This window comes from Cololabis saira, chromosome 15 (genome assembly GCF_033807715.1).
Source record: "Cololabis saira isolate AMF1-May2022 chromosome 15, fColSai1.1, whole genome shotgun sequence".
Lineage (NCBI taxonomy): Eukaryota > Metazoa > Chordata > Actinopteri > Beloniformes > Belonidae > Cololabis > Cololabis saira.
The window spans coordinates 42482345-42507291 of NC_084601.1; the positions used below are offsets into that span (position 1 = coordinate 42482345).

Here is a 24947-nt window from a genome sequence, read left to right on the forward strand (position 1 = left end):
AAGTATAAGAATAAAGTATAAGTATAACCTATATACAATTTTAACAGACAAATTATACAAAAAATACAAAAAATTATACAAAAGGAAGTACAAAAGTGAGAGGTGCAGCAGAGTGAGGCAGACATGATTATTAAAGAGGGTGCTGGATGATTTTTATTGCACGTGTTTGGTTACTCTGAGACTTATTATTTGTGGGAGTTCATCAGAGCAACCGCTTGCGGGAAGAAACTGTCTTTGTGTCTGGAGGTTTTGGCGTACAGTGCTCTGTAGCGCCGTCCAGAGGGGAGGAGTTGGAACAGGCGGTGTCCCGGGTGTGAGGGGTCTGCAGAGATTCGACCTGCCCGTTTCCTGGTCCTGGACCGGTACAGGTCGTCGATAGATGGGAGGTTAGTCCCAACTATCCTCTCTGCAGTCCTGATGGTCCGTTGCAGTCTGTGCCTGTCCAGTTTGGTGGCTGATCCAAACCAGACGGTGATGGAGGAGCAGAGAACAGACTGGATTATTGCAGTGTAAAATGTGATCAGCAGCTGCTGTGGCAGGTTGAACTTCCTGAGCTGCCGCAGGAAGTACAACCTCTGCTGCGCCTTCTTCCTGATGGAGTTGATGTGGGTGGACCACTTCAGGTCCCGGGAGATGGTGGACCCCAGGAACTTGAAGGAGTCTGTGGAGGAGACGGTGCTGTTGAGGATGGTGAGGGGGAGGAGTGGCAGTGGGTTTTTCCTGAAGTCCACTGTCAACTCCACAGTCTTGAGCGGGTTCAGTTCCAGGTGGTTCCGACCGCACCAGTGGACCAGCTGATCCACCTCCCGTCTGTACGCGGACTCGTCACCTTCCCGGATCAGGCCGATGACGGTGGTGTCGTCCGCGTACTTCAGGAGCTTCACAGACGAGTCCCCTGAGGTGCAGTCGTTAGTGTATAGGGAGAAGAGCAGTGGTGAGAGGACGCACCCCTGGGGGGCGCCAGTGCTGATGGTACGGGTGCTGGATGTGATGCTCCCCAGCCTCACCTGCTGCCTCCTGTCACTCAGGAAGCTGGTAATCCACTGACAGGTGGGGGCAGGCACGGTGAGCTGGGTGAGCTTCTGGTGGAGGATTGCGGGAGCGATCGTGTTGAACGCAGAGCTGAAGTCCACAAACAGGATCCTTGCATAAGTCCCTGAGGTGTCGAGATGACGCAGGATGTAATGCAGTCCTATGTTGACTGCGTCATCCACCGACCTGTTTGCCCGGTAGGCAAACTGCAGGGGGTCGAGCAGGGAGCCTGTAGTGTCCTTCAGGTGGCTCAACACAAGCCGCTCAAAGGTCTTCATGACCACAGACGTGAGGGCGACGGGTCTGTAGTCATTTAGACCTGTGATGGTGGGTTTCTTGGGGACTGGGATGATGGTGGAGCGTTTGAAGCATGAGGGCACCTCACACAGCTCCAGGGACCGGTTAAAGATCCGTGTGAAGGTGGGAGCCAGCTGCTCGGCGCAGGCTCTCAGGCAGGAAGGGGACACGCCGTCCGGGCCTGGAGCCTTCCTGATCTTCTGCCTTTTGAACAGCCGGCACACGTCTTCCACTGAGATCTTCAGTGCAGGCAGGGTCTTGGGTGGGGGGAGGGGGGTAGACAGAGGTGGGGGGGGTTGGCTGAGGTGAGGTGTGAAAAGGTGGGCAGTGGGGGGGGAGGGGGGGGGTGGTGGAGGTGGAGCCGCAGGGGGGGAGGAGGGGGATGGTGATGGTGGAGCCGCAGGGGGGGAGGGTAAGGGGGGGGGAGGTGGTGATGATGATGATGATGATGAAGGTGATGATGATGATGAAGATGATGAAGGTGATGATGATGGTGATGATGGTGATGATGATGAAGGTGATGATGATGATGAAGAAGATGATGAAGGTGATGATGATGATGAAGATGATGAAGGTGATGATGATGGTGATGATGATGATGGTGATGATGATGAGTCGAACCGGCAGTAAAAGCTGTTAAGCTGGTTGGCGAGTTTGTGGTTGCCTGCAGGGCGTGGAGCTGGTCTTTTGAACCCCGTGATGTTCTGCAGGCCTCTCCACACAGACGAGGGGTCAGGGTTGGCAGAGAGGCGATTCTGCAGCCGTTCGCCGTAGGATCGCTTCGCCTTCCCGATTTCTCTTGTCAGTGTGTTTTTGGCCTGCCTGAACAGGGCTCGGTCGCTGCTCCTGTAGGCCTTCTCCTTGTCTCTGCGTAGTTTTCTGAGGGTCGGAGTGAACCAGGATTTATTGTTATTGTATGTGCAGAACGTCTTGGTCTGCACACACATGTCCTCGCAGAAACTGATATAGGATGTAACAGTATCAGTCAGTTCATGGAGATCTGAGGCCGCAGCTTCAAAGACACTCCAGTCGGTGATCTGAAAACAGTCCTGAAGCTCCAGCTTTGACTCCTCAGTCCACTTTTTAACAGTATTAACTACAGGCTTCGAGGTCTTTAATTTCTGCCTGTAGGTAGGGATGAGGTGGAGCAGACAATGGTCAGAGTGACCAAGAGCTGCGCGGGGAACAGAGCGGTATGCATTTTTTATGACGGTGTAACAATGGTCCAGAGTCCGCGTGTCCCTGGTGGGACACGTGACGTGTTGTCTGAATTTCGGGAGTTCGTGAGTGAGGTTTGCTTTGTTAAAGTCCCCCAAAACAATAAAAAATGAGTTCGGGAGTTTTTTCTCCAGGTCTGTTATCTGATCGGCGAGACACTGAGTGGCTTCAGCCACACACGCGTCGGGTGGAATGTAAACGCCGACCAGAACAAAGGATGAAAACTCCCGCGGTGAATAAAATGGTTTGCAGTTCACAAAAAGTGTCTCTAAGTGAGGACTGCAAGAAACTTTTAGCACTGTGGCATCTGTGCACCAGCCTTCGTTTATATAGAGGCAAATCCCGCCGCCTTTTCGTTTCCCTGATGATTCCTTGCAGCGATCCGCTCGGATGAGCTGGAATCCCGGCAGCCGTACTGCGCTGTCCGGGACGAGATCACTGAGCCAGGTTTCCGTGAAGCAAAAGGCGGCAGATCTGCTAAAATCCCGCTTCCTTGTGATGAGCATAAGAAGCTCATCTATTTTGTTAGTAAGGGATCGGACGTTTCCCAGGTGAATGGAGGGGAGCGCGGTTCGGAATCCCCTCTCTCTCAGACGCACGAGGGCTCCGGCGCGCTTCCCCCGCTTGCGTCTCCTGTAGAGCCGGTAAACAGCGGCTGCTGCTCCGATCAGAATCTCCTTAAAGCTGTCCGGATCAGAGAAAATTGGGCAAGATGTGCCGGTAGAGGACTTCCTAATATTAAATAGCTCTTCTCTGCTGAAGGTGACCCGTGAGGGGCAGCAGAAAACAGGAAAAATAAACAAAAAGCAGAAGAAAAACAGAGAGCGAAAAACCGTGGCTGCCATAGGCGGCGCCATCTTACTTACCTTACTTGATGAAACCATTCTGCTCCTCAGATATGATGCTAGGAAGGATCTTATCAAGACGAATTGCTAGTGCTTTGGCTAAAATTTTGACATCTACATTCAGTAAAGACAAGGGCCTGTAAGAAGTGCATGATTCAGGGTCCTTGTCCTTCTTCAAAAGGAGGGCAATGGACGCCTGCATTAAAGAGGGAGGCAATGAGCCATGATCAAGGGACTCATTGTACATTGAAAGTAAAAGGGGGGCTAATTTGTCTTTGAATTTTTTGAAAAACTCAGCTCCGAACCCATCGGGACCAGGGGCCTTGTCGCTTTGCGTAGCTTCAATGGCGGCAGCAATTTCTTGCAAGCTGAAAGGAGCATCGAGGCCATTAGCCACATCCAAATTAATAGTAGGGACAGTGATATTATCAAGAAAGGAGGTCATTTCTGCTGTGTCAAGTGGAGATTCTGACTCATAGAGAGAGGAGTAGTATGATTTAAAAATTGTGTTGATGGCGATTGGATCGGTGGTAAGTGTGCCATTAGAATCTCTAATGCTGGGAATCAGTCTCGACGTTGCTTGCCTTTTTAATTGGTGAGCCAATAACCTGCTTGGTTTATCGCCGTGTTCATAATAGTTGGCATGAGCGCGTAATAGGAGCCGTTCAGAATCGGCTGTCGCTATAAGATCGAATTTTGACTGCAAATCAAGCCGTTGTTTCAGTAAACTCGGACTCGGGTTAACTGAGTTTAGTCTGTCTGTGTCCTGAATTTTAGATGTGAGCTCCTGTAATTTAGCCCTGCGGATTTTACTGGCGTATGCTGAATAAGAGATAATCTGTCCTCGCAAATATGCTTTGAGTGATTCCCATACTAGCGAAAAACTGGTAGAATCTCTTTTGTTTAATGCAATGAAATCATCTATTGAAGCAGATATAGAAACATTAAATGCATCGTCGGATAAAAGCAATGGATTAAACCTCCAGGGAGAAGAAAAACGGGGGCGCTCAGACCATGTTATATTCAAAGTTAGAGGGGCGTGATCCGAAATAACAATTGGGTGGTATACGACAGAAGTAACTTTGGGGAGAAGAGAGCCATCAACAAAAAAATAGTCAATACGTGAATATGACTGATGTACTTGTGAAAAAAAAGAGAATTCCTTATCTCCAGGATGTGAGACCCTCCACGGATCAACAAGCCCGTTCTTGACTGTAAAATCGGTAATAGATTTTGACATAGAGGATTGAGTCAAAGTACGAGGATTCGAACGGTCCAAAGAAGGATTAATAACACAATTCAGATCACCGCCCAGTATTGTAATATGCGTATTTAAGAAAGGGAGGTTGCCAAACAGCCTATCCGTAAAATTGGGGTCATCAAAATTAGGGGCATATATATTCACCAACAATACAGGGTTACAGTATAGAGTGCCCGCAACAATAAGATATCTACCATTCTTATCGGATATTGTCCTGGAGACGGAGAAATTGACTCTTTTGTTGATCAAAATTGCTACTCCTCTAGACCTAGAATCAAAATTTGAATGAAAAATATCACCCACCCAAGCTCGTTTGAGTCTGAAATGATCTTTATTTCGCAAATGAGTTTCCTGAAGGAAAGCTATGTCAGTGTCCAGGCGTTTCAAATGTGAAAAAATCTTTGATCGCTTAATTGGATTATTCACACCTTTCACATTCCAGCTAGTGAATGTAATGTTTGATCCAGTATCAGGCTTGCGCAGATTACGATCGTTCATAGGCATTCTCTGAGAGAAAATAAGACCGACTCACCCACCACCAGAGGAGATATAAGGAAAAGAGGTAAAAGGGAAAACCAAAACAAACAAAACTCAGGAGTATATACATACCTACAGAGACAAAAAGCCAACATCCCATAACCCCCGCCCACCCACCCAACGCACATTAGATGATCCCATCCCCAAACGATGGAAACAGCCGTGCTGGCTTCAAAGGAAGCCATTCTCGAAAAGAGATGCTTTCGACTGTAAAGCTAAATACAAAAACAAAAACAAAATTAGCTCCTGCAGAGTTAAAACCTTAAAAAAAAAATAAAATAAAATATGAGGCATATGAAACCATCAATCTGAGGCATTCTGACGATCGCTGTCTTGTCAGGGTAACAACAAACGTAAATTAAGGAGATCTTTGGCCTATAGAACAATAATATATACATATATGCACTCACACACCCACACAGACACGCACACACATGCACACAATTTAAGCAAAGACAGGGGTGTGTGCATATTTTCTAATCAAGGCATCATACCAGAGAAATGATTAGGCCATCAATTTAAAACGGTGTTGTTCCCATTGATAGTTAGAAGAGAAAAGAAAAAAAAATAAATAAATAAATAAAAAATAAAAAATAAAAAATTAATAAAGTAAAGTATAAAGTCCCATTTTCTGAATTGACTCAGTCACTCACCCCGGGCCAGAGTCCCGCACGGACATCAAGCTGGATAAATCGTCCCAGAAAATTAGCTGGTAGTCACTTTTTTTATTTTCCTGATGAATGTCAGGGCTTCATCTGGCGACGTGAAGTCCCGCTGCTGGCCGTCATGGGTTACACGCAGCCGTGCGGGATACAGCAATCCATACCGGACTCCTTCAATCTCCCGCAGCTGACGGCGCACGTCATTAAAGGCAGCGCGCGCCCGCGCTGTCTTGGCTGTGTGATCCGGGAACACGGAGATGCTCATACCCCGGACTTTGATCTGCTGCCGCTCTCTCGCCTTTCTCAGGATGTCAGCGCAGTCGGTGTAATAATGGAGCCTTGCCACTATTGCGCGGGGCCGCTCCCCGGGCTTCGGTCTCGGCATGAGGGTGCGGTGGGCTCTATCCACCACCGGCTCTGCGTCGAGGGAGAAGGCTTCCGCCAATAGCCTGGAAACACCGGCTGCAGATGAAGAGTCAGGATCCTCCTCCGGGACGCCAATAATCCGTACGTTCTGCCGACGAGACCTTGACTCCAAATCCTCGCATCTGTCCTCCAGCCTCACATATTCTTTCGACAAGTGATCCACTTTTTTCTGGAGAGCAACGATGTCGTCTGAGCAGCTTGAGAGCGAGAGCTCGATCCCAGCGACCGTGGTCGCGAGACCCGCGACGTCCGCCTTCATGGAGGAAATACTGCCAGAAAGATCGGCTTTAAAAGAAAGCAGCTCGGACTTAATGGACGTTAAATTCTCGGTAAGTGCTGCCTGAAGCTCTGACCGAAATATAGCTGCAACATCATTGCGGAGAGCGGAGAGGAGTTCGGTTTTAAGCCGGCTGAACTCCGCAGCTGGAACCTGCGCAGCGCAGGTGCTCTCCGGAGGAGGAGAATCACCGCGGGGCGAGGAGACGGCATGAGCAGCAGGCCGCGGGTTAGCTGGAGGGTTATTCCCCGCTTTAATGGACTTTGGAGGCATTTCCGTGGTAAGTTGTCGAAGTAACCGCGTTGAAAATAATTTAGTTAAAACCAAAGCCGTGGGAGTGATGCAAAAAGTGCCTATAAATGTTGAATTAAAATTAACTCTGCAGGAGCTCCGCTAATCACGTCTCACCCCATGTACAGCTAAGCCAGAAGCCCCCAGTTATCAAAGAATTATTAATGATTGTCGAAGGACAATCATTAATAATTTATAAAGTAGATTATCAAATTGAATTATCAAAATGACGTAATCAAAACGGGGCACCACCTGATTTAATCAGGAAAAAGATAACTAAACCGCAAAAATCAGTCTCAAGGTAGATTATTCTTCAGAATAATAGTGAAGGGAGGAGTTTGAACAAAGGCCTTGGCAACAACAGTTGTGACAAATAAGCACAAACAACTTCTCTCATTCAAATTAATCAGAATTTATTTACACAAGTGTCAAGAAGATGGTAAAAAAATCACTTCGGATAAATTCTGATGGCTAAACTACCCAAAAACAACAACTAACTAAACATGTACACAAAACTTCAGATTACCTGAAGGGGGGGGGGGGGGGGGGTGGTAGTAGGAGCAGAATTAGGGGAGAAAACAATAAGATAAACAAACACACTAATGAGCACAGTTGTGACGGGATCACCAGTCTGGCTCACAACGTAAAACTAACTTTTCAAATGTGTTACTAAGTTTCTCTGCCCAGACACAGAACAGCCTCTTACGTGAATCTTTGTAAATGAAGAGAAAGTGGTTTGATTCTTAATATTAATTTGTGTAACTTCTCAATACATCAAGATTTTTGACATCTAATAACAAGGGTCTATGTGAAAACATGGTATTGAGTTCAAGGGGTAGGATAAGTTTTTTTTACTTCTTCCTATTTCTTTTTGAACATGTCAAAACTGCTGCTGTTTCAAAAAAAAAATCTCTTGCATTCATTGTTCAAGTATGTTTGAGCATGTCTGTTACTTACACTACCATCATGTTCAAAATAAAGACTTTTGAATTTAATTCTTGTACTTCATTTTATAAATCTGGTTATAACTGAACAGCTCTTACAGCTCTAAGAATCTGCTGTTTTTTAAAAAAAAAATATTCAAAATCTCTCCCACAATCAAACCATCACAATTATTTCTTTCAAACTAAATTAACTTAATTGGTGAATGTTAACTGAACTCTCAAAATAAATGATATCAGCACTGATCACAAATGTACAATTTTTATCCAGTGTGAATACGTTGATGTCTCGTCAATTGATCGTGCCGGGCAAAAGTCGCTTCACACTGATCACACCTGTAAGGCTTGAATCCAGTGTGAATATGTTGGTGACTCGTCAAATGATCTTGCCGGGCAAAAGCCGCCCCACACTGATCACACCTGTAGGGCTTGTCTCCAGTGTGAATACGTCGATGTTTCGTCAAATTACCTCGCTGGGCAAAAGCGACTCCACACTGATCGCATCTGTAAGGCTTGTTTCCAGTGTGAATACGTTGGTGTCTCGTTAGAGTACCTTGTTGGGTAAAAGCCGCTCCACACTGATCACACCTGTAAGGCTTGTCTCCAGTGTGAATATGTTGGTGATTTTTTAGATGATATTGTCGGGTAAAAGCCGCACCACATTGATCACACCTGTAAGGCTTTTCTCCAGTGTGAATACGTTGGTGATTTTTTAGATGATATTGTCGGGTAAAAGCCGCACCACATTAATCACACCTGTAAGGCTTGTCTCCAGTGTGAATACGTTGGTGACTCGTCAAATGACCTTGCCGGGCAAAAGCCGCCCCACACTGATTGCATCTGTAATGCTTGTGTCCAGTGTGAATACGTCGATGTTTCGTCAAATGACCTTGCTGGGTAAAAGCCGCTCCACACTGATCACACCTGTAAGGCTTGTCTCCAGTGTGAATACGTTGGTGACTCGTCAAATCATCTTGCCGGGCAAAAGCCGCTCCACACTGATCGCATCTGTAAGGCTTGTTTCCAGTGTGAATACGTTGATGTCTCGTTAGAGTACCTTGCTCGGCAAAAGCCGCTCCACACTGATCACAGCTGTAGGGCTTGTTTCCAGTGTGAATACGTTGATGTCTCGTTAGAGTACCTTGCTCGGCAAAAGCCGCTCCACACTGATCACAGCTGTAGGGCTTGTCTCCAGTGTGAATACGTTGGTGACTCTTTAGATGACCTCGTCGGGTAAAAGCCGCACCACACTGATCGCATCTGTAAGGCTTGTTTCCAGTGTGAATACGTTGATGTCTCGTTAGAGTACCTTGCTCGGCAAAAGCCGCTCCACACTGATCACAGCTGTAGGGCTTGTCTCCAGTGTGAATACGTTGGTGACTCTTTAGATGACCTCGTCGGGTAAAAGCCGCACCACACTGATCACAGCTGTATGGTTTATCACCAGTGTGAGTTTTCTTATGGATCTTCAGGTTTGATGAAGTGGTGAAGACTTGCTCGCAATCATCACAGCAGTATCTTTTGGGTCTTCCTTTATGATTCTGTAATAGAGAAGATGACTTGCATTATCTTGGCTGCATTATCAAAAGCCTTTTCAGTTTCAAGTATGGAGCTAGTCTCATAATTCACACATGCACAGGACAAAATTCACAAATGCACACGCCCATCCACAAATGCAAAAGCACAAAATTCACACGTGCTTAGGACAAGATACACAAATGTATTTTTGATGCACACACAAATATAACCTGATTTACAAACATTTTTTTTTGTCTGTGAGCTGCGCTGGATTTGCGTGCGACTTTTGAGACTCTACTCGCCTGACTTGACTCGATTCAGAAATGCGGCTTTTTTTAACACAGAAGGATCTGCAACCAATCAGATATCTTCCTTTGTTTCAGCCAGTCATAAGAGCGCACCCTACATGGGAGAGGATTTACTCGTAAACCAATCAGATTATAGGGCGGATACACCTGCTGTTTGAGCTGTGTCGTGCCGTTGGCTTAGAAAAGTGATTCAATACTTCCGAGTTGGTGGAGTAAAGATAAATAAACAAGACAGCAACACAGGATGGAGAGGAGATCACTGCTCTGCTTTTCTTGTGATCTCGGTAAAGAAAACAGCGCGATCGGAGAATGCTTGTCGGGCCGTTCAACCAGAGCCGCCGGGAGACTGGAGAGCTCCAAGTCCTGCCGATGTAGCAAATGATGATGAGAAACAGCGGAGATATTTATGTATGTATCACCACCCACCCGACCCCACTAGGTAATGAAGCCTAGAATCGGGGACCAGAGAGAATGCAGTTCTGCCGAATGATGTTTAGTGAAGGCAGACATTATCTCATTACTGATATGATTTAACAGAAGATTCCTAAATTGATTAATACATGGATTGGATTTTTGTTTCCAGTTCATTAGAATGGTTTTCTTTGCGATACATAAGGCAGTGAGAACCAAGTGAGCCAGGTTTTTTTGATTTGATTTATTTTATTTTTGTACATGTAAAAATAAATAAATACACTTCATGAGAAGTTTAAGAAAACAAAACATCAAAACAAAGAATTTCATCCTTTAAAACTTGCTATCTTGATTTACATGTGCCAAAAAAGGAGAGGGAGGGGAGAAAAAAAAACATCTTCACACCGAGTATAATATACAGTGTCAAGGTGTAAAAAAACACCTCGGCACACAAAGCAACAAACATCATCACAAGACTTGCATGTGGGGGTGGGGGGGTTGGTGGAGGGATCCCGGCACATTACATCCAAGTGATCGCCGCGGCTTAGTGGCGCTCGAAACCCGGAGACTGGGGGGGGGGGGTTCAGTCAGTTCTGAAAACAGGTCCACAGATGTTCCTGGAGAGGGGAGGATTAGTGGGGGCAGAGTCCCCTGTTTACATTCCACCAGGGAGATTGTGACTAGAGCGATCGGCCAAAACCGCTCTGTCAAGGCCAGATTATAGAATAAACTATTATATTGCAAAGAACAGAGAGACTCAGTAATTTTCCGTCTGCCTTTAGTCTCTGGTTCATCAATGGCGACTCCAAACAGACAAATTTGTGATCAATTCCCGCCAAGCCGAGCTTCCAACTTTTCCAAGGTCTTCTCCATCTTGCCAATGAGCTCAAAGACTGCCGCTAGCCTGTAATTCTGTTCAAGAATCGCATCCAGTTTACGGCTTTGCTCCTCCAGCGTTAAAGTCTGAGTGTTGATCGCCGTGCTTATCCCCCCACGTCCGGCAGCTCGGAAAGGGCCAAAACAGCTGTCGACGACTTACGCGTTTGTCGGTAGACCAGGATTTCCCCCCCTCCGATTAGGAGAAATCCTTCTATCATAAATCCAATTATGAAGCATCTTCAATGTCCTCGACAGACAGGATCGCCAATAGGGCTGCAACTAACGACTATTTTAATTGTCGACTAGTCACCGACTATTGAAACGATTAGTCGACTAATCGGATAATTAGTAAAAAAAAATTACATTTAGTATGAGGTTGCTTTAATTATGTGGGAAATGATAATAAAAACAAGAAAGATGGGTACTTTAATGAAAAAGATATTTTATTAAACTTTGCTGCATAGAAAAAGTAAATAAAATGTCCTATCTCAAGGACAGGCAGTTTTCAGTCAGAATAGACAAATGCAAAAATAAATAAACCTCTGTCATTTTTAATATTTTAAAGGACAGGCAAATGTTATTTAAAATATAAATAAAACTAAATAATATAAATAACAAAATCAAGTAAACTTTTTTTTCCTGCAAACCAAGGGCAGGCATATTAGCAGCAGTAAAACAGTAAACAAAACAAATTAAGTGCATTTTGTGAAGAACATTCAGTGGTCAACTGCACAGTTGCAAGAGAAGTTTTCAATTCTTAACAGACTGAAACTTGTTCACAGTTTATTCATACAGAGGAAAGTCAGCATATCCACATGGTCTTGTGTCAGGCTTGCTTTCTTCTGAGAGCAGATATTTCCTGCTGCTGAGAAGATTCGCTCTGCCGGGGTGGATGTTGCAGGAATGCACAGAAGAGATCTTGCTAACTTTGACAGTGTGGGAAAACGCCCCTCATTTTCTCTCCACCAGCTGAGAGGGTCATCCTTTTTGGCTATTGGTGGCTCTGTGAAGAACATCTGGACTTCCCTCCTCACCATTTGGATGTTTTTGTCCTCCTGGGTTTCCTCCTCTTCCTCACTCAGACTGTCTGTGTCAGACTGAAGCAGGTTATCCAGCGCTGAGTTTCCCCCTGGGACACGCCCCCTCTTCTGCTGTAGCTCAGGGTCATCTTTGATCCTAGTCTCGGCCTTTGCTTCTTTTATAGCAAGAACTTCGACTGTACCTTGCACCCTTGTGCCATCTTCAGGTGAGATAAACTTCAGGTTTCTGAATCTTGGGTTGATGGCAGCTGCAAGAACAAGTTGGTTGTCTGTCTCTGCAGAGACAGTGTTAAGATTCTCCCATCTCTCACTTATTCCTTTTCCTGCAATGGTTCGAAAGGCTTTTCCTGAGCTTGTCTCAAACTGGGTTTGCTGTATGGACCGTTGCAGCCCTTTGACCAGCTGTGGAAGACATGAAGCAGTAGCATACTCCTGTCCACTGAGGTAAACTGTAGCACATTCAAACGGCTGCAACCCTTGCACCAGCTCTTCAAGCAGCACCCACTGCTCTGGCTTCAGGTCGAAGTAATGCTTTCCTCTTGGAGTTACCTCAGGGTCTGAGAGAGTTGCAGTAACTGGCCAGCGCTGCTCCAGGAGTCTCTCTACCATGTAGTAGGTACTATTCCATCTAGTACTGACATCCTGGATCAGCTTGTGCTCTGGGGTGTTCATTTGCTGCTGCTTCGTCTTCAGTTTGGAATTTGCCAGCTCGCTTCTCCTGAAGTGCTCCACTAGGTGTCTTGCAGCACCAGCAGCTTTGCTGATGCTGGGCTCCTTGAGGGCACTGTTGACTACAAGTTGGAGGGTGTGCCCAGCACAGCGGACTGAAGACCAACCGTGTTTTTCTTCCAGCAGTCGAACTGCTGCCACCATGTTGGACCCGTTGTCATGAACTACTGCTTTAATTTTGCCTGGCAAGATGTCAATTTTCTCTACCACCTCTTCCATCCATGTCATGATGTTGGCAGCAGTATGCCTCTCCTCCAGAGGTAGAGTGGCGAGGTTCAAGGTCTTCATTTGCCAGTCTTTGGTGATGAAATTACATGAAACTCCAAGATATGCCTCTGTGGCACGACTGGTCCACACATCAGCAGTCAGTGTGAGGGAGCTGTTGACCTCTTTAAGGATATCCTTTACCTTTAAACACAAAAGTTGATTTTTGTAAATATTTTATGTGCAAAAACCTACATGTAAACAGAAAATATTCAACATAAAGGTTTTACATATTTAATTATTGCAGCTACTCTATGATTTTACCAAAATTAAGTTATGTATTTCAGCTATTTTATATATTTTTTATATAAATATAAATATATAATTGCTTTTAAATGAAATTTGTGATTGTTTATATGAAGTGTGTGTGTGTGTGTGTGTGTGTGTGTGTGTGTGTGTGTGTGTTTGAAACAATTACCTTCAGAAACGTTGTCTCATATTTCCTCTCCATTAAGTGAGTAAAATGGGTCCTGGATGGCAAGACGTACTCTGGGTTGAATTGCTGTAACATTTTTTGAAACCCGTCACCATCAACCATGGAGAGCGGTCTCATATCGCTGATCAGCATCTGCAGTACAGAGTCCGTGAGGACCGTCGCCTGTTGCGGGGTACACGTCTGCCTCCTCTGCAGAAAGTTGTCCATGGTGGCTCTCTTCTTCGGACTGCATGCATTTAATTTAAAATACTTATCAGGCACAGTCAAGCATAACGTTAAAGCTCTCTTTTAAAGCCAAAATACGCTTAATATCTTACCAAGGCGGCCAGTTTCATTCAGAACCCCGACATGCTTTCTTTTCAGGTGCTCGTGCATCACTGACGTGCTTCCGTGATACGCAAGGTCGACTTTGCAAACCTTGCAAGTAATTTTTTTGTTTGCCGTATCTAGGCTAAAATGCTCCCACACTTTCGAGGTTTTACTGCGCGCAGGTCCTGTCGGGGACGACATCATTTTGTTTTTGTTTTAACCGCAACCGCTCGGCTCGGAATCGACGTTATTGCGCATGCGCGACTCTCGGCAGAGACTGTATTGAAGTGAGATGCCTCACTCCGTTGGAAAAACACGTCTGGCGACAATTGTCGACAATGGAATTTCGTCGTTGACAATTTTGATTATCGATTTTTGTCGACAACGTCGACGAATCGTTGCAGCCCTAATTGCCAAACACAACGGTTTCCAATGTTTCCAGGAATCCATTGTGTATCCAGCAAAAAATGTCCCATCGGGGCAAGAGGGCTCCCTTACCCCCCGACTTCTCATCGCAAAAATGTGGTCAATTTTGCTGAGAGACCAGTTAATCAATTCCATGATTGTAGAATTTCGGAGGAGTGAAAAGGAGAGACTCTGAAGACAAGACAGGACAAAAAGCAGTAGCAGGGCAGATAGATAAGGGAGAGGAGCAGAAAAGAGAAATATATTATATATATATATATATATATATAGCCGGTGGGGATGGTGGGGATTTCACCCCCCTCTGGTTTACACTACCCTCTGGTTTGTCCTACCCTCTGCTGAATTATTTTTATCCTCGGTGGGGACTAAATGTATCCCTCCGACCCAAAGTATTTTCACCATTACATCGTAATTATTAACAAGTAATAACAACCAAAATACACAGAGTCCGTGTTCATTCTGCTTGTGCTGTGATTTTGATACCGGGAGCGAGTCAGACGCATCGCGCCCACAGAAAGCAGTTTTATTTTGAAAACTAACCGGATTTTCTTGCATTCCAAAAGTGCGACTTCCGGCCCGCCAAAATAAAAGATGTAGTCAGTCAAATGAATGAAAAAATTAACTGTTTTCGGAATCTGACCTATGCCCGATTAACCACAAAAGACAAATACAAAAAAAAAAAAAAAAACATTTTGACAGCACATTATTTCATGTTTTCTGTTAAACTGATATCGAGAGAAAGAATTAAAAAAATATTTTGTTTATTTTCATTTGGCACATTTCAAAACAATATTGGAAGAAAATATTTCTGCAAATGCAGTGGTTCAGTTCATGTTCAAAATAGGCCTACTGCCTACGTTATGTAGCTTAAGTGTAAGGTTTACACAAGAAACAAGTTTTATACCGCTGGCCCGTTGTGTGGTAATTTTTCTGAAAAAAAAAGTTTCTCCAAATTATCCCCCCCCCCCCCCCCCCCTCTGGTTTTTTCACAAATCGCACCCTGCACGCATGCACGCACGCACGCACGCACGCACGCACGCAGGCTGCTGCCCATTTCTGTACATAAATAAACACAGATCTACCCATTCACCTAATAGTGTATTTTGCAGGCTCCTAAAGGCCGTTAAACCCCTTCCTCTTTGTACCTCATGAGAATCATGTTTTTATATTTGTTTTTTAAACTGGTTAATTTTTGGACATTGTTTTAATTCTCAAGATGGCCGCCCAGGGCAAAAGTGGTTTGTTGGGCCCCATTCAGGCCCTTTGTGTTTCACAAATAATTGTACTGTTCCTTCTTGTTTGGACCTATAACGTTTTAGCACATGATGGTACTTTGACCAATCTGCCAATAAGTGAAACTGGCAAGCTCTACAACTGTGCACGGGGAACCAGCAGCACACCACAACCCGGAGGACACATCTACTTGCCTGCCAAAGCGAAAACTAATCTTCGGCCTGTGTGGACCAAGAAACCAATTGACGCCAAGGTAAAATATATTCAACAACAGACGAAACTGTTCCAAACTGTAAATCATGCAAAGATTCTCTGGGACCCGGATGCTAAACCTAAAGGGGTTTTTGGTGGACATATTAATATTAGGAGTCTTCCATCTAAAACAGAACAACTGGAAAAAGTATTGAATGACTAATCTTGATTACTTGGGGCTTTCAGAAATATGGCTGGGCAAGAATACTCCTGCAGGTGTCTATACTATGCCAAACTACAATTTATTCAGAAGAGACAGGACCCACAAAAGAGGTGGTGGGGTACTCTTGTATGTTAAAAGCAGTATCAGATGTAAACAATTTCCCTCAAATGATCTGGCGTGTGTAGGAGTCACAATGTTTTTGTCCCCTGAGATGTCATTCAATGTTGTTGTGCTGTATAGGCCACCAAATGAGAAGAACTCTGCTTTTTTTTGACATATTGAAAGATATATTGAAAGCTTGCAACAATAGAGAAACTATTTTAATGGGTGATTTTAATTTAAACTGGTTCGATAAAGCATGCTCTGAGAAGAATGATTGCCAAACAGTTTAACTTATAGACAGGGTCAATTTTCACAAAATCAGAACCCCGAAGGCATTTTGTGAATATTTATAATATACAACATTTCTAGGGGTATTAAGGGGTGCTGAATCCAAATCTGCTGTATATGAAGCTCAAAAATGTCCCAAAATGCCTCAAAATTGAGAAATCCAACATGGCCGCCCCTGCCAGGCTGAAATCTATTTTTCAGTATATCTTTTTGACTAAACAAGGTACAAACATGAATTAAAAGTGCTTTTGTAAGTTTTCCTACATGGGCAATTCGATGCCATATTCAGAATTGAGATGTAATGTGAAGAAACTGCTTAGATATTGCAAAAAATGTTGTTTTTAACTATGAATAATTACTCAATTATTATCATTATAATTAGGCTACTTTTACTTACTTTGTATTTTGTTTTGAGGTAAAATGTATCAAATGTGCTGGAATGGAACCTTTGCCATCCCCAATATCACCCCACCGCTCAAGCTTAGCCTTTCTCACACTTCTCAGAACGGCTGATCGGAAACATGAGACAGCTAACAGGTAAAGTCATGTCCAGTGTATATTTTGATAATGTGACATGTTTTATGTAGTTTAAATAATCGCAGTATATATTTTTAGCATTTTTGATCACTAAAAGAAGCCTAACTAGCTAATGTTAGCTAGCTAGTTGCTGGGATTAGCTAACGTTAGTGGCTAGCTAACATTACTGGCTCAATGAGCTAGCTAAATAAATACATATCGATGTCTTAGACTTTGCATTCGTATTCTAAGAAAACTCACTCTTTCTTGTAGGTCTGAATTAGTCAGTTGGCGACAGAAACCAATGGCTGAAGCAATAGATTATACCCAAGAAAGCTTAATGTCCTCGGACCCACAGTTATGCATCATTGTTCAGATGGCTGTGTGAAACAGTCTGCTACTACAGTCCGCTCTGTGATTCCTCTTTGGTGCAGGTACTATATTCGTCATTGCCTTGGGGATATTGAGGGTTTCTGACTTGGAGTAAAGATCAATTCCTTCAAGGAGATCACCTTCAGGTGGACCACATTGCCAGGTGGCCACTTGAGTGGCATGGAATGTCCCTTTTCCGTCCAGAGTGTATTCGTTGATGTCAACATTGTCCGCTGAGAAATGAACAAAGCGACCCTATATCAGATTTTGTGGAACAACGGCACCATCATCCCCCATGGTTTCCAAGGTCGTCTTACCCAGTGCAGTGTCAAGTTTGATTACCTCACGGTAACTCATAACATGACCTGCCTGGTGAAACATGTTCACCAACTCCTTCGAACGTTTAGCTTGATGAAGGGTACTGGCCAGTCCTATGTGCTTCGGAGTGAGGAACTTGTCTCCACTAACTGTGTACATAAGATCCTGTGCAATGCTGAGGATCTTCGGCAGGAGGGTCCCCCCTTATGATCCTGGTCCTGCTCAAGGTTTCTTCCCTCCTAAAGGGGAGTTTTTCCTTGCCACTGTTTGGCTTAAGGCTTTTCTCCCACTAGGGGAGTTTTTACCTGCCATTGTTCATGTAATATGTGCTCGGGGGTTTATGTTCATGTTCTGGGTCTCTGGAAAGCGACTAGAGACAACATCTGTTGTATTAGACGCTATATAAATAAAATTGAATTGAATTGAATTAAGCTGTCGTTTGGCTGTGTTATTATCATAATCTTCAACGTCATCCCCCAGCAGGCGCTGACCACCTAGTAACAAGTTGAGGAACATGTACAGACTCTTGGGTATGCTGTCTATTGCTCTGTTTTCACTGATGTCTATCCCCTCTTGTTTTGGATGTGAGATCATATCTCTTCGGATGTGCAATGCCACATGGACCATGTTCAGGAACATATCTTGATCCTTATGTTTGAATGTAGGAATGACTCTATGAATAGTGGAGGTGTCATCTTTCACCATTGCTGATACTGGTATGTGCCGGGTATTTGGATGGAACCAAGACAGTACAAGGTTCATTTCGAGGCTGATCATGCAGTACAACAAAGTCGTATATGCCCTCAAGACGATCAGCTATTTGTTCCTTAAAGGAGTTCCTTCGGCTTAGAAATCTAGATGGTATATCTAATTGAGCCTCATTAGCTAGTGTAGAGTGCCGGTCCCACACATGTACAAGATCCAGAATATCCGCTTGCTTTGCTGATTGTTCAAGTTCGTGGCAGATCCACTCTAATGGCATTTCCGTGCTCGGAAGTGACTCCATGCGTTTGGTCCTACGTTCAAACCTGTTTTTGCAAGTCATGTGATAACTTCCTTCTGCAGCTATAAGATCATTTACTCAATCTAGTCGCACTCTTAAGAATGAATCACAATTTACTGCTTGTAGGATTCTGCTGCTGACTTTCATTTCTTGTATGAGATGTAGTTTTTCTTTCTGATCTTGGTGGCAAAAGATACACTGCTTCCAATCTATTGGAGGTATTTTGCTCCGTAGACTAACATTTTGCGGAGTTGGGGTGGGTGCAGACGAACTTTGTTTGGTATCCTTTTTCGATTCTGCCTTCAATTTCCTTTCTATTTCACGTTTATTCATGTATTTAGCTCGGCAGTTCCTATGCCATAAGAATTGCTGAGGCAACTCTCCTTGAAGTATCTCAGTAAGTCAATTGGTTGCATTTCGGAAATTGTCATGATGTAATTTCATCCGGAGTTGTCTTATAGTGTCAGCTGACTGGAGGCCATCCTTACTAATTGTCATGAGATTTTGCTTATTGTCTTCCTGGCATATGATGCATAACTGTGGGTCCGAGGACATTAAGCTTTCTTGGGTATAATCTATTGCTTCAGCCATGGTTTCTGTCGCCAATTGACTAATTCAGACCTACAAGAAAGAGTGAGTTTTCTTAGAATACAAATGCAAAGTCTAAGACATCGATATGTATTTATTTAGCTAGCTCATTGAGCCAGTAATGTTAGCTAGCCACTAACGTTAGCTAATCCCAGCAACTAGCTAGCTAACATTAGCTAGTTAGGCTTCTTTTAGTGATCAAAAATGCTGCGATTATTTAAACTACATAAAACATGTCACATTATCAAAATATACACTGGACATGACTTTACCTGTTAGCTGTCTCATGTTTCCGATCAGCCGTTCTGAGAAGTGTGAAAAAAACATCTCTTACATCTCAATTCTGAATATGGCATCGAATTGCCCATGTAAGAAAACTTACAAAAGCACTTTTAAATTCATGTTTGTACCTTGTTTAGTCAAAAAGATATACTGAAAAATAGATTTCAGCCTGGCAGTGGCGGCCATGTTGGATTTCTCAATTTTGAAGCATTTTGGGACATTTTTGAGCTTCATATACAGCAGATTTGGATTCAGCACTCTTTAATACCCCTAGAAATGTTGTATATTATAAATATTCACAAAATGCCTTCAGCACTTTAAATAAGCACATTTTCAGAAATTCTGCCTAGACTATTAACTCAAATGTTGAAGACCCCAACCAGAATAATTAGCTCCTCTAAAACTCTCTTGGACTTGATTTTCACAAATAAAGTGGATCGTATTAACAAAACTTATAATTTAATTACGGGGTTATCAGACCTTAACCTCACTCTTGTCTCAAGAAAACTTTTGAAGACCCATTGGAGAAACCAAAACAGGAATAAAGTATTTACCTCTTTTATTCCTAAACGGGACTTGGAGCTATTGGATATGGAAATTAAAAATACTGTTCATAATGACCTTGTTTCTGGCCAGGACGCTGAGTTGGCATGTGGCAATTTGAAGGAGCACACCACCACTATTTTATCTAAATTCACCAAAACTGGACTGCGAAGATCTAAAAGCAGAAAACAATTACCTTGGCTCAGTGAGGGGATATGGCTTTTAATTAGTGATGCACCGAAATGAAAATTTGTGGCCGAAACCTAAATAATAATAAACACTTGGCCGAATACCGAACAATACCGAACATGGTTTTTCGCAGTTTTTCATTTATTTTGCAGATATTTTTCACCATTGCAAAAATTAAATTAAATTTGATTTAGGCATGCTTTTAAAAGAAAAAAATCTTTTACAAAATTACAAGGTAGAAAACATTTGTTGAACATAAAAAACTGAACATTTTTTAATTTCCCAGCATTTCTTAAATATTCCAGCAGACATTATACCAGCAAAGAACAATAACTTAAAATAAATAAATTAGCAAAATACATTTTTTGGCCATCTTTGAGCTTACGTTAGGCTTAACTGACTGAACATTGTAACATAGGCCTTAAAACAATAAAAATGCATTAAAGCGCTCAGGGTTTTTTATCATTTCAAATGATAAATCAAACTTGTAGCTGAAAGACTTTGCAGATGTTTCCCCTCTAGATATTTGAGCAGAACATTCATTGCAAACAGCCAATCTTGTATTATTCTTTGCCACTCTAAAATACTTCCACACTGCTGACATGATTGCACCACTTCACTCCACGCTCTTCCACGTTTGATTTCCTCATCTAAACGCACCTGTAATAGATTGATTTATGTTGTTTTGGTTCCACCTGCTGGTGAATGTTAGTTAAATTCTTATGTGGTTAGTTTTTGGTTGGCCAACGATTTATGTGGTGCGCAACAGTTACGGAGCGGCCAGTCTATTTATATTACAACGCTGTTATTAATTGTTCGGTTTTTTTCCCACTTATTCCACCGAACACCGAAAGTGTTTTTTTTGCCATTTTCGGCCGAACAATTTCGGTTACCGAACAATCGATGCATCACTACTTTTAATGAAGGAAAGAGATGCTGCCCTTAAAAAGTTTTTAAAATCTAGACTGAATACAGACACATTTATTTTTAAAAGCCTGAGAAATAAAGTGATAAGTCAGTTAAGAAAAACTTTTTCTTGGACGTTATATCGCAAGCAAAAGGAAATGGTAAACTGATTTGGAAGTGCATCGACAAATTATCTGGGAAAGAGCGGGCTGCAAATGGTCCCCTTGAAGTCAACATAAACACTATTGTTAACAAAGCCCAAGTACCTGATACACAAGCCACAGTTACTGACAGCCTCACTGTTGCTAATATGTTCATTCATTCTTTGTCACCTCCTTGTCAGAACTGTGTGGCCCACAGAAAATAGTGGTGTCCCCCGCATCAACTGCAGCTCCTGTTAATCCAATTACATATGATCATGCAGGCCCACCTTCTCTGTCACAATTGAATGTTTTACATTTTGAATGCATTACTGAGGATAAAGTTTGTCAAGTCAGGGCTTTCCACTAAGGCACAGACTAGCCAGCCATATTAAATAAGTAGCCAACCGGGAGGGGTGTTGTTGGTGGTCACGTCGTAGCCACGATCGTATACACTGGTCTTAAATATAGTAATAATATAACATATTCATATTCATTTTCATTTATTGAAATAGTAAAAGCATAAAATAAAAAACAAAACAGTAAAATATAGACAACTGAGGAGTCAAGTTCAACATTATTAAACAAAAGTCCAGAATGCTACCAGTGGTACCCACCGAAAAAACTAGGGAAGCACCGAAATGAAAATTGGAGGCCGAAACTGAAGCCGAATAAAATGTAAAGACTTGGCTGAATACTGAGTACCTACGGAATCAAAAAAAGCAAAGACGAAATCCTGTGGTTCCCGAAAGATGGCATGAGTAAGTCCTTGAGTCTTGTTAAAGACAAGAAAGCCCTTAAACTGTTTTCTTTACTTGAAAGATATGATTTAATATGAGATGGCCCTTGTGAGTTATTTTTCATTTTATTTTTTTTATTTCATTTTTCATTTTCATTTTTATGTTGTACAATAATTAGATTCTCAGTGTATATTTTGTAATACTGATGTTGCTCAACCCAAGGCAAAAGTTTGTAATTCTGATATGTGCCTTGTTTGTTTGTATCTATGATTCAATAAAAAAAAAACATTCTGTTGTCAAACTAAGTTAAGGATGAAAGTGAAGATTGTGTATGAATTAGCAGGAAACATCAAGATGAGAATATGTTTTCAGATAGAAAGTTTGGGCAAGTTAACCTGCATGGGGACCTTTCTCCAGCAGAGAGCAGCAGAATCTGGGCAAAGGAAACGGCGCCAGCGACCTCCGTCGTCACTTGTGTCCAGCTGGTATCAGACCGGGAACAGTGCCACTCGCGGCCACAGCCAGAACTGCAGGTCGCGTACGCGTTCACTGTCTTTTTGAGAACGTGCACGTCCACGCGCCAAATGAACGCAGGATACGCGTGACGACAACGACGCGTACGCGTTCTGAACTGCAAGTAGAACTGAGCCCTAACTGATGACGGTTGGATTCTTCCTGATGTTGGTCCTCAAAGGCCTTCAAGAAAGCAGCTCAGCGTGAAGTCAAGACACTAAACTGTGGTGTTTGTTTCAAGATAACGGAGCCTGGAAGCAGGTTTACCTTCCTCTTCCTCAGCTTGGAGTCGTTGAGCTCCTCCTTGACGGTAATCTCCTGCTTGGGCGGCAGAAGTTCCAGCTCCCTCTCCTTGGCTTCTCTCAGCAGCTGCTCGGCGGTGATCTGCACTTCTGCAGGAGCTTCGTTCTTCACCTGAAACACCACAAACACCCTGAAATATCTCTGCAGGAGCTTTGTTCTTCACCTGAAACACCACAAACACCCTGAAATATCTCTGCAGGAGCTTTGTTCTTCACCTGAAACACCACAAACACCCTGAAATATCTCTGCAGGAGCTTTGTTCTTCACCTGAAACACCACAAACACCCTGAAATATCTCTGCAGGAGCTTTGTTCTTCACCTGAAACACCACAAACACCCTGAAATATCTCTGCAGGAGCTTTGTTCTTCACCTGAAACACCACAAACACCCTGAAATCTTTCTCCACCCACTTTTATGCTCCCTGTGTCTTTTCAGAATCCAAAGAATTGAAAGGACAATCAGGATCTTGTGTTTCATGCCGTCATCCTGAGTCAAAAAAAGCAGTAGTGCCAAGTAATGTAGCAAAACCAAAGCTGGAGTTATGATGGGAGACATTCCTTGGTTTGAGGATTTGAAACACTTAGCGCCGCTCCTTTTAAGAGTTCCACCTCCGACCAAACGGGACAGCTAATCACAACAATGTTCATGCTGCTGCTGTAAGACAACGGAAACCTCCAACCTCAGTATGTGTTATATGTCCTTGAATAATGTTTGATGGGTGATGTTTGATAATATCCTTGAATAATGTTTGAGGTTTTTTATCTGTGCTGTATTTATTTGTTCCAAGGGACTGCAGACGCAAATGATCCTAAGGCTAACTCTGGTGCAATGCATCACATGTTTACATTTATGCTTTTAATTGCACATGGTCCCTCTCAAATAAGATTTAAGTAAGTAAGTAAACTCTCTGGTCCTGGTCTGGGTTTAGGGGGTCTTGACTCCAAGTTTACCGACGACTGATATGTTTTCTATGCTGTTGACTGCACATTAGTGCCCCCCCCACCAACTTTGAAACATGTTTTCTCCAGATTTCAGGCAGAAGAACCCGGATGTGATCAAAGTTCTGCTGAAACAAAAACTAACCAAACTAAACTGAGGTGAAACTAATATATGACCTAGTCTTATTAAGACTAGGTCATATATTAGTTTCACCTTTTAAGTTGAATTATTGAAATGAATTAACTTTTACACCATATTCTAGTTAAACTATTGAAATAAATTAACTTTTACACCATATTCTAGTTGAAATAAATTCGTTTTTACACAATATTCTAGTTGAAATATTGAAATAAATTCGTTTTTACACGATATTCTAGTTGAATTATTGAAATAAATTAACTTTTACACCATATTCTAGTGGAATTATTGAAATAAATTAACTTTTACACCATATTTTAGTTGAGTTATTGAAATAAATTAACTTTTACACCATATTCTAGTTAAACTATTGAAATAAATTAACTTTTACACCATATTCTAGTTGAATTATTGAAATAAATTAACTTTTACACCATATTCTAGTGGAATTATTGAAATAAATTAACTTTTACACCATATTTTAGTTGAGTTATTGAAATAAATTAACTTTTACACCATATTCTAGTTAAACTATTGAAATAAATTAACTTTTACACCATATTCTAGTTGAATTATTCAAATAAATTAACTTTTACACCATATTCTAGTTGAATTATTGAAATAAATTAACTTTTACACCATATTCTACTTGAATTATTGAAATAAATTAACTTTTACACCATATTCTAGTTCAATTATTGAAATAAATTAACTTTTACACCATATTCTTCACCTGTATATTCTACATCTGGGCTGATGTGGACATACATACATACATACATACATAGGAGGATATTTCAGTTACTATATGGTTTTTCTGTCTCTACAGTCATGAAAGTTCAACGCTATTAAAGCACTTTAAACTTTAAATCAAAGCATTTAGTTTTTTCATATAAAATAAACACATTTTTATGCAGTTTAGAAGTTTTGGGGCTTTTTTTTTTGCTCCTGCGCTGCTGAAATCAGGGCGTCCCTTATTTCTATTTGTGAAAGGTGGAAACCCTAGTGTGGATTAAACTAATTAAACTGAATTAATCCATCAATAAGAACTGATTCCACTAATTCCTATGAATGTGAGCCCGACACCAGCCCCAGTTTGACACAGAAACAGTTTAAAACGCTAAGACTTCATGACTAAAACCCGTGCCCTGTCCAAACCCTGCTTAGCTTAGCTTAGCTTAGCTTAGCTTAGCTTCCCTAAGCTCCGGGTTTCGTACCTTCGCCACCTCGGGGATCCGCTGCTTCTCTGCCGCGGTGGACGCCATGATCCTCGGTGTGTCGGGGGTTCGAGCCCCGGAATATCAAACCTGA

At 42.6% G+C, this 24947-nt stretch overlaps 1 pseudogene; it reads right to left on the reverse strand.

Moving 5' to 3' along the window:
* Positions 1–7277: 7277 nt before the first annotated feature.
* On the reverse strand, positions 7278–24901 carry LOC133460958 (zinc finger protein 501-like; annotated as a pseudogene).
* Positions 24902–24947: the final 46 nt, after the last annotated feature.